The 11,297-nt window shown below is 33.7% G+C and overlaps 1 long non-coding RNA gene across 1 annotated transcript; it reads right to left on the bottom strand.

The window, feature by feature from the left end:
• Positions 1 to 2,677: 2,677 nt before the first annotated feature.
• LOC146914941 (uncharacterized) lies at positions 2,678 to 8,051 on the bottom strand. Its single transcript, XR_015014446.1, has 3 exons — positions 7,689 to 8,051; positions 7,519 to 7,609; positions 2,678 to 3,316 (listed from the first exon to the last, which is right to left on the bottom strand). It is a non-coding gene; the product is annotated as an uncharacterized LOC146914941 (long non-coding RNA).
• Positions 8,052 to 11,297: the final 3,246 nt, after the last annotated feature.

Here is an 11,297-nt window from a genome sequence, read left to right as displayed (position 1 = left end):
TGTAGAAACTTCAAAATTTGTATATAGATGATATTGTTTGCTAAGCGACATTTTATTAATGGTACATTGTTTATGTTTCTGATTGTTAGTGGGTGGCAAAACGGGAACAACATGTCAAGACGACTCGTTTAGCTCGCTCTTTTTGTCGGATTGAGTCAAAGTTTTGAACTCACTTTTTATAGTTAGCTCACACTGCTTAACTCGTTAAAAATCGGGGTCGTGCGGGGCGGGCACATGGCAAGGTGGGCTGGCTCTTTTAAATATATATTTTTAGACTTATTTTATCCTTTTGGATTTATTTTGGCTCTTGGATGTAACACCCAAGGCTGACGAGGGCGAGGAGTGGTCGCCGATTCACATGGCACAACAATGAGCGGCTCCTGACAGCTTCTAGACGGACCGAATCACAAGGAATGAGAGGGATCCCGAGGTCGTGTAGGTATGAAACTGCATGCTTGAAGAAAGGCTTATAAGAATGATTTGGTACTACCTATATCAACAAGATGCATCTTCTTATGGGTAGCCCATTCCATAAGAACTCCACCATTAAGCGTGCTTTTCTTGGAGTGGTCTTTAGATGAGTGACCTACAGGGAAGTTTCCCGATAAGCGTGCGAGTGAGGACAAATCACGTTGAAAAGACTCGTGTTGGTTTGTACGGTCAGTCGGCAATGCCTAAAGTCATCTGGGATGTTACAAATGGTATCAAACCAGACCTCTCCTAGTACAATGTGGTTCGGGGACGAACCAAGCGGAAGCTGGTGGGCATGTAACACCCAAGGCTGACTAGGGTGGGGAGTGGTCATCAGTGCACAAGGCATGACAATGAGCAGCTCCTGACAGCTTCTACACGGACCGAATCACACTGGAATGAGAGGGATCCTGAAGCCGTGCAGGTATGGGACTGCATGGTAAAGGCTTATAAGATGCATTTCTTTTTGATAGCCTATTCCATAAGGACTCCACCGTTAAGCGTGCTTGACTTAGAGTAGTCTTTAGATGAGTGACCTACTGGGAAGTTTTCTGATAAGCGTGCGAGTGAGGACAAAACACACTGAAAAGACTCGGTCAGTCGGCAATGCCTAAAGTCGTCTGGGATGTTACATTGAATTTTTTTTATGTTGGCAGATTTCCTTATTTTTCAATTAAGTATAATGTTGAGTTCGACATTTTTTTTTTTATAATTTGTTAATTATCTTGTTTTTACAATAAATTTATTCAGTGTCTATTCTTTTATAATTTCTTATGATAAAACCAACATAATTTTTTTAAACAATTAAAATTTAAAAAATTTATTAAATTTTTTTATTCTCTCAAATATAAGTTTATTGTTTGGGGGGCCGGCCCGCCAATTCGTTTGTCCGTCACTAAATAAGGTAGAGTGAGATTTTGAACTCAATCACTAGATTATACTCGAGAATTGCTCTTCTCATAACAACAACCATTTCTCCAATTTTGTTTCAAAGCAAAAGAAAATCGAATTTTGGCGATTATCATCAAACTTAAGCAAATCAACTTCTAATTCAATTACAAGTAAATGTTTATGATCATTTTGTATTGTTTTTTTGTTTGTTTGTTTGAATGTTAGATTTTTTTGATAAAATTGTGAAATGTTAGATTTTTAGAGTTGATGAAATTGTTAGAATTTTTGGATTATAATGTTCGAATAAGTTAGAAATTGTAGTTTAGATGTTGATTAGAGTAAGTTTCACTCAATTGTTGTAGTTTAGAGATTGAAATGACACAATGAACTCATAATTTTCATGTTGAACTGTAGGTGTCTGATAAAATGTTTCAGTGAAAAATTGATTGATACATCCTAATCGCCCTAAAATCTGATATTCTTCTGCTGTAGTCTTTAGTGATGACCGTATTGTTTGTATATCTAGTATCTTAGATTGAAAATATTGTTGAGATGTTGGTTTGTTCTGGCCAACTAAGTCAATGATGGTGCTTATTGCCACTCTTGTTTTGTAATTGCAATTTCTCTCTTATGTTGTAGGAAACAGTGCTTGTCTGTTTTCCATGACTGTGTTTTGTGTTACCGCATTTCTTTCTAATTTTAAAATTCCGATTTTTTGTTTTGTTTGATAAAGGCCAGATGAAGAAAAACTAGGAGGGGGCCTGAACCCATATACAATTAAAAATGTAAGGTGGCCCTACGCTATCCCTAAGTAAAAAGGAGGCAATAAAAGGTGGCCCACCTCCTCCTGAGAGTCCAGGGAATAGACTACCTGCCTTCTAGGGCATTGATAACACACTACTACAGAAATGACATTTCACATCAGTGGAAATCGACATTTCACATCGGGTGGCAACCGATGTAACTAAAGGTGATGTTGTATGTCATTCACTTTTCACATCGGGCCATGAACCGTTGTGATATGTTGAAAACCACATCGGGCGGACAGCCACTGATGTGATATGAGCTGCAATAGTGTGAAAAGATAGGATTTCACATCGGCTGTACAAATGTAGCCGATGTCAAATATGTGTTATTCACATCGGCAATAATCTGCACTGATGTGAGTTTTAGTGTGCTAAAACACCTTTTACATCAGGTGAATTTGCACCGATGTGAATTACCTCATTTTTTTTTAAAAATGTTTTGAATTTTCTGCTTACTAACCTGGTACAGGACCAGATAAAATATGCCTTTTTTTCTTTGAATAGACAAATTTTCACAATATTTAATACTTATAACTTCAACCATTCTTCTAAATCAAACAAAACCTTCAAAATGTCTATGTCAACAGCAACCAAAAACAAGAATGGTACATCCACAACAAACAAGAAGGTTCATACACACAAAACAAAACAAGAAGTGTCATGCTAGAAATAACAGATCTCCCAGCAGTACCAAAACAAAAAAAAAAAGGTCTCTCTCTTCAAGTGCCAACATATCTCCCAGCTAGAAATAACAACAAACCATACACTTCAAGAAAACAAGTTGCTCAATCGTTTCGCAAAGCATACAGCTCATCTTCTGTTAATGTTGTTGTATCATTGAATATCTACAGTTTGTAAAATAGATTTAAATAAGTAAAATAACAATAAGGATATGTCTATCTATCTTAATTTGGATATATATATATATATATATATATATATATATATATGGGGCTTGGCTTGCCCCTACATCTTAAAAAAATGCGGAACCAGCCTCTTCAAGAAAGCTTTGCTTGGTAGGCGCTGCTATTCACTCGGACAATGCTCTAAACACGAAAGTGTGACGCCCTCTTATCCCATGCTGAGTCACAGGCAGCGCCTCGGAAAGTGCGGACGAGCCACATGCAGGGAAACTTGCACGTGTATACCTTCATCCAAGAGGTAGTAATATTAGCAAAGACGATGTCTAGCACACCAAAAACAAGGATAGTAAGATAATCAAACTCACAAAATAAGGAATAAAGGAAATGAATGGATTAAGGGAGAAGAAATTTTCAAGTGCTCGTTCTAGAGAATTATGTAGCAGGTCATTAGAGCTAAAGCTTTTTGGTCGAACTCACCAAAGCTAAGTTATCACAATTTGAGGAAACAGACCAGTCGTAACCCACGGAAGCCCATTGAGGGTAAACAATTTATAGAGAGTTCAGTAGGGACTCTCTTGGTACAATGGCTACATAACACTTGATTTGGGGAATTAATTGGGAGATATAAGGAGCTATTATTAACTAACAGTAGTAACTTTGAGCTAAGTTTTATGATTGAATTGAAAAGTGCTTGTGATGGGTTCGATAAACTTATGCAATGTTTTGCTATTGTTGTATCATTAATCATTTCTCTCTAAATATTATATTTCTGAAAACCATAGGTGGTTAATGCTAGTTTCAAAATTAACCTTGGGAGGTACGTAACTAAGAAAGTTATACAATGAATTCAATATTTCTCTCCTATTAATGTTATCCAAATTATAGTAAAATTGAGCATGTTACTCTGATGAAGATTGGTATAGAAGTATGCTGCTCAGTATTATGTTGATTGTATTTCTCTTTATTTGTAACGTGAAGGAATACTTCAACATGCAGAATCTCTACTTCAACATCCTTAATTAAACACTGTCATCATAACAACGAGCGGCTACTATGTACAAAAAACAAGCAAAGATACTAATATAACATAACTTATCACAACAATTGGGAAAATACATTTGAATACCACTTATCACACCATAGGACAGAAACCACATTTCAAAGTGCTAGTAATATTATTAGCCACAAGTACATGCTGCAGAAATGAGTTAGAAATGTAATATAAATTTGAAAACTAATATAACAGAACTTGCTAATGTTTTGATATCTCAAAATCATTGTAAAAGCAACAAAATAGGCTTTAACGAATTAATTCATAAACAGAAAGCTACGGTTAGGATTCAAACATGACAACAAAGTTACGTCTTTTGGAAGTCAAAACACATATTTAAGTTCATTTTCGATCGGCCACACAGAATTAAGGGCACATTACAGAAAATGTATTGGAGAAAAATGATTGTTTCAGCTTTAGTTTCGCCAATGGTATAAGGAAATAAAAAGTTTCAAATGCAATAGCAGAAGAATAGGAAAAGATCATTCTCATAAGCTTAGTGGTTTAGATATTGCAACTTTGGATATTAGAAAGTAATGAAATTAAAACAGAGAAATGTTGCTCACTAGATAATAGGAAAAGATCATTCTCATATCATTTTGCAGATATAACAAGCATAAACATTTAAAACAAAAAAGAAATTTCTCGATAATAATAATGATATTTGAAACTGACAAGCCACTTCAGGTACATGCAGTGTCAACATTATGGTATTTGAGAAAGGTTGTGTAAATATTAAACTCAATTGGTCATGCGCCCATAATATTAATGACACTTGTTTTCTTCTTAATTATTGAGTGATAATTCAATTTTGTTGTTATTATCATAAGTGAGTGAGGTATCTGTTAAAAAATGGAGAGTATTGTATTAATGCAAGCCTGTTACAGCTTTTACCAATAGCCAATTCCTCTTCAATATCACATTCTCTCTCACATACCTTTACACTATTTTTTTGAATCAGCATAGCCGCAAAAGGAGGTGTTTAGCAGCACAGCTGTGCTAACACCAGCATAGTCGCAAAAACAGAAGAAAAACAGGTAAAAACCCAGAAGAAAACACCTATAAAAAACCACAGCACCACATAAAAACTGTTCTAACAATTCCTGTCACATGGCTATCGAAACAGCGTCACACAGGGAGCCGAAAACATACCTTTACACTATGAAATGTAGAAAAATCTTTTTTTTACCATAGATAAATAGATATTTATATGCGAGGAAAATCTTGCTGAGATGAATAAGAAAAAGGAAATTGTAAAACCTCATCACAAGAACATCATCACTGTGTATAAGAAAAAGGAAATTGTAAACCCTCATCTCAATAACAATTTCCTTGCTGATATCTAACCTACACAAATTTTAAATTAAAAGTACTAATTTAACACATGTTATATTCAACTAAATAGTAATAGGGTGGAATGGGTTTCTTTGTTCCTGTTCAATACTTCGTAAAAAAATTGTAAACAAAAGTAACTAATCTGATACAATGACTATAATCCAACCTTTCATTCTACCATTGGCTTCATGTTGCACAAATAAGAACTAAATTAGCATCTAGTACCCCTAAACAACTCAATTAGTTTTCCACATAGAACATCGACCAAAATCTAGTACAAGTTCATTTATGTATATATGATATAATTAAAGATAAACTTACATGTTCAACATTTGCTGGTTAAAGTAAAGGGATCTCAGTTCACATATGATCAGTTGCAAATTGCAGAGGTAGAATTTTTATTTTTATTTTTAACGGCTAAACATATTAGAAAAAATTGACACCCAAGCACAAGACGTACCCGAGAGAGCAAAAACAAATACATTGTTGATGATTGATTTAACAACCTTGTAAGTTAAGACTAAACAGATATGAACAAGAGGAAAATAAGATTGCCAAATACAAGAAACCAGAAACAGGAAGCCTTATACACGACTATCAACGACTGAAATTCAAAGATCAATCATTTCAACAAAATAACCCTTAATAAACAACTACATCTTCTAAAACAACTATAAAACTCAGCACCACACAAGCAGCAACACTAACCAAGCAAAACTCAGAAAAGCATAACAGACCACCACAAAATCTTAGAATTATGATAGCAACACAACAAGAGAACACATATACCCCAAATTAATGCTACCGGCTGATCCCAAACTACCCAACCATACAGTTGATGTATAAATTTTATATGCAAAACTTAGTGAAAGAAATTAATGATGAGGGTATTAATTCCATAACGAAAGATATTCCATAGTGAAAGAAATTCATGAAAATCATTGTAGTTATATTCACCATACTACTTTAAAGATAGAACAATCCCAAAATTAACCCTTGATGCAGTTTTTGCTAAATTTTGAAATAAGGTTAGTAGTGATAGAGAGAAAGTTCAATGCATATTGACGTGAACAAATCAACTCAAAGACTATAAAATTCTGCTAATTTTTTTTTTGTTTCTGTCAAGTGGATATTCATAGAGGCAATGGCTAGCCTACAAGATGTAATGAAAACTCATTTGCTTCAGATGCCCTGTCTTGCAATATTGACAAAGTGGGATTGAAGTATTAGAGACAAAATGATGGAACTGCCTCAATAAAGCAAAGACAGTCATTTAAAAAAAAATAGAGGCAATGGCTAGCCTACAAGAATAATATTGATGTCTTTATATCCAAATTTTATGTGGCTATTCTAGATGATACACCACTGTGAAGGTATATAAATAATTTATATATATATATATATATATATATATATATATATATATATTGTAATGAAGCAAGTAACAGTTGCAAATTATATATGTTGTTTCAATGATTTATAGGCTCTAATTATGTCAAACATTAATTTGATCCATTCTCAGTTCAAAGTCTTTTGAATTATTTTTACATTTAAAATGTTTGATTATCAACAAGTATGCAGCCTACACTATGACATAAGCACCACACTTATTATCATTTAATCTAGACAATTCTTCCCTTGACCATGCAAAAAATCCATTTGAATCCATTTGAATCCATTAAGGAAAAAAAATCCAATTCTTCCTTAGATACATTGTTCTTGGCCTTCCGTGTTTCTATTATTCCATTTTACCACGCAAATAAAAAAAATCCATTTGAATGCATTAAGAAAAAACAAACTACCACAAATAAAAAAAAAATCTTAAGAAAAAAAGTAGTAACTCCTAGTTCAAACCCAAATTCACAATAGCATCAGTGATAAGAACAACTTATGAGAGGGACTTCAAATTTGTTTTCGCTGAACAATCAAAGTAGATGCTAACATACCCTAACCCCAATGATCATTAAACAGAAAATTCACCAAACACGTTGGCTAAATAATCAGAAACAACAACAAAAAATAAAGATTAAATAAAAGAAAATGAAAAGGGTTTTCAAAGAGAGAAAGTGTGAATTGAAAAGAGGAACTGAGAAATACATACCAGCTAATTCTTACACCTTCATCGCTGCAGAGAACGAAGTGTCTTTTGGCCATAGATCCAAACTATTCACTTTCGACATCTTCAAAACAACCTACAAGGAAAAGAACAAAATTAAACTTCAAATATTCTTGTATGAAAACCATTATAAGAAGATGAGATTAAGAGAAGACCAGAGATTTGGGGTTTTCAGAAGACGACGAGACGAGAGGGCAACAGAGAGGAATAGTCGTGAATATATACGAAATCACTGAAGTTGCAGTCTTATCTGTCCTCGACGGCTTCTTTTACGAAGAAAGGAACTAGACAGTAGATGAAGAGCATTGTAGATCTGGGGTTTTGCTTCCACTAGAGGGAAGTGAACTCAATCGATCCTTCTAACCCAGTTGAACAAAATTGGAAAGAAACACAATTGAACGGATATTTGTGGTGGTTGGGACGAATTTGGGACTGAAATTGGTGGTGGAGATTTTGAGGGTTTTGGTGGTGGGTCAAGAAGAGTGAAGAGAGACAGAACGCGAGTGAAAATAATGACTAATATCTTTTTTGTTTATTTTTTATTTGTTTTCCCTTCGGCTGACTGGATCCACTGATGTGAACAATGTTTGATATAAAGTTCACTAATATTACGAAATTGCCACCGCGTTTATCTTTTCCCTCAGGCATTAGTTCCACTGATGTGAAAACTCTTTAGTATCTATTATTCCCCTCAGGCATTTCCTCAGCTGATGTGAAAACCTTCTCCAAAGTTCTTTCCCTTCAGATATTTCTCCACTGATGCGAAAGCCCTGATGTCAAATGTATATTTTCTAGTAGTGACAAGTTTTCACTCACAGAGATTCTGCCAGTTTTCAGTGAAAGCTTTCTCAGTTGCAAACATGGCTGCAGATAATTTAGCCATGAAAGCTAAAGAAACCCCAATATTTAGCACAAATCCTCCTATGAAGACAAAGTTATGGTCTCTATTGCACCCCTGATTGTAGCATCTGGTCAGAAACCCACAGCCATCAATGTTCACTTTGATACTCCCTACATTTGGAGGAACCAACTTAACTTCAATAAAATGTAATGTCTTTAAGGTTTTAAATAACAGTCGCGGTCATGGTCGCGGTCCTGTGTAGGATTTCATGATTTCGGCTGTTTCGGATGTTGCGTTACAGGTTACTGGTTGTCACAGTGTGAATTAATCACAATATTCTACAACTATTAAATAATGATAGTAACGTAATAACATAAACTGGAGAATGAAGATACATTCTACAACTATTAGGAATTTTTTCTTTAGCGACAGAATATCCAGTCGCTGAGGCATAAAAATTGGTCGCTAAAATGCTTAGCGATAGACTTGGCTAAGCTGGACTGGAATCTTTCTCCCCAACATTAAGCCCTCTGCAAAACATGGTTTTTTGTACATAAACATGAAACATAATTTTTTGTAATTTAAGATTTATAGAGTACTTGTGTATATTATGACCAATTATTATTCGACACAAAAGTCTATCTATAGCTTTTGCCAATGTTGATTTATTTGATGTCTATTTAACCATATGTTCTAGTCATATTCTTGTTGTTAGTGAGATTCCCCTTTCGTCAATAACTAAAAAAGAAGTCACAACGAATGATTAACACCTAAAAAGTTTACATGACATAGGAGCGAACATGTTTATGGTGATTATAAAGTAAAACTAGTAGTAAATTTTCACCAATTAATTTTTCTGTCGTCTTTTGGGTAGTTCAACCAGAATCAATAAGACTCTATTTTCTAGGTTGTTTTTGCAAGATTTGAGCGGTAAAAGTCCTACAGAATCTAAATCAAGCACACTTAATGTTGCATATCGAACAACTACTGTTGAACAAGGTTTTCCGTCAAGAGTTGAATGTTTCCATTCTTATTTTATAACTAGTCAATGCAAATGGACTGAAAACAATACAAACATAGTGTTTTGCATGCATGAAACAAAAGCCATGAATCTTATAGAATTATAAATTGTCTTTTTAACGCTTTCTCATTTGATGTTGATGATCTTATTTGTAACTTTGACTTGTAATTTGGAATTTTTTTATGCATAAAAAAAGAATATGAAAATCTTTATTTATGATTGGCCTTTGCCTCTTTTGTGGATGAAAATAATTGTAGTTAATGCTTCACTAACAATTTCACACTTTATAAAATATAATATGAACAAGAACTTAAAATAATAGTTTTAAGTTGTAACATTGTCATTGGAAAAACGACCGTTACCCATATTCACTGGATTATCATCTAGATACATAAAAGCATATAAATATAATGATTGAATCACACCTTCAAAAAAAATTAATGATTAAATGTAGCATTTCCCAAATCCCAAAATTTTGAGTTAGATTCTCCTGAAAAACATGTTCTACCATCAATTCTTTTATGATTCAATCTAGTTTTAAGGTGTCGCTAGAATTTTGGTCATAACAAAGATTAACAACTTTGTAAATGAGTGTTTATAGTATAAATGGTCATGGAATTATCTCATAATCAAAAGTAATATAAAGTTATGAGCCTCAAAGTACTATGAATGAGAGAAAATATAAAATAGAAAATATGTAAACTTATCGGATATAGTAATATTGCTGCATGCAAAACTGACCACCGATTTACTCAATAAGCATGTCTAACAAGACCTGCAAAATAATAAACAGATATTCCCTCCGGTCACTATTATAAGCAAAACTTCACTTTTTAGATACATTAAATAATTAACGTATCTAGTCTTTATTAAAGACTAGATACATTAATTATTTAATGTATCTAAAATTAAAGACTAGATACATTAATTATTTAATGTATCTAAAAAGTGGAGTTTTGCTTATAATAGTGACCAGAGGGAGTATATAATATCTGAGGTGTGACATAGTCATGTGTTTAAGAATTTATCCGCCTTTAAGTACACAACTTCCAAGCTTTAATAGGTCCTTTCTCCGCTATGAATCATATTCGGAGGTTCATCTTGAATTTGCAATTAGATCAGGGAATATTATTCTAGAAATTACTCGGTGTACTTGGAGGGGAGAAAACAATTTTGTTGTACTCAAAGTGTTTTCCTGTCTCTAATTTGTTTTTAAAAAAATGGTGTGTTTAATAGCATAAATATAGAATCGTGTACCTCACCACCATGCATAGTGGAGGTATATAGAATCGTGTACCTCACCACCATGCATAGTGGAGGTTCTGTTATGGATGAGGAAAAATAGCCTTTGACTGCTATGAGGAATTTTGAATAAGAAAATGCTATTTCTCTAGAAAAATAGTATCTAAGAATTTTTTAAGATAAAGCTGGCAATTTTTAATTGCATGACACACCTCCTTGAATTGTGGCAAATAGTGCATTGTGATTGGCTGCTCTTTATTCTTGAAGAATTCTTGATGTTATTTTTCTAGATATATAGCATTGCTCTTGTGAATATTATGGATGAGGAAAACCAGGCTTGACTTAGCATTAGGGCAGCAACGCTTCAAAAATTTCAAATGGAAAAAGTTGGAATTAAAACATGTGTGAAAAACATGAGAATAAAACAACTAGGCCAAGTTACTTAAAAAAAAAAAAAAAAAAACTAGACCAAGTGTCTCAGCACCTTATCACGAAAATAACACTTGTGAGTTGTGACAGTTATGGATGAGAGTAAATAGGCTTTGACTGCGTTAAAAATGGCATGAGATTAGCACTAGGCTTTGACATAGCAATTTACAATATTAAATGATGATAGTCAATGAGGATACGTATTTGCAAGGGATTGGTGATGCACATATT

Source organism: Medicago sativa, chromosome 6, assembly GCF_051527215.1.
Source record: "Medicago sativa cultivar Bolivia chromosome 6, Bolivia_mono, whole genome shotgun sequence".
Classification (NCBI taxonomy): domain Eukaryota; kingdom Viridiplantae; phylum Streptophyta; class Magnoliopsida; order Fabales; family Fabaceae; genus Medicago; species Medicago sativa.
The sequence above is the reverse complement of the archived record's forward strand: the minus strand, read 5'-3'. Positions and strand labels throughout refer to the sequence as shown.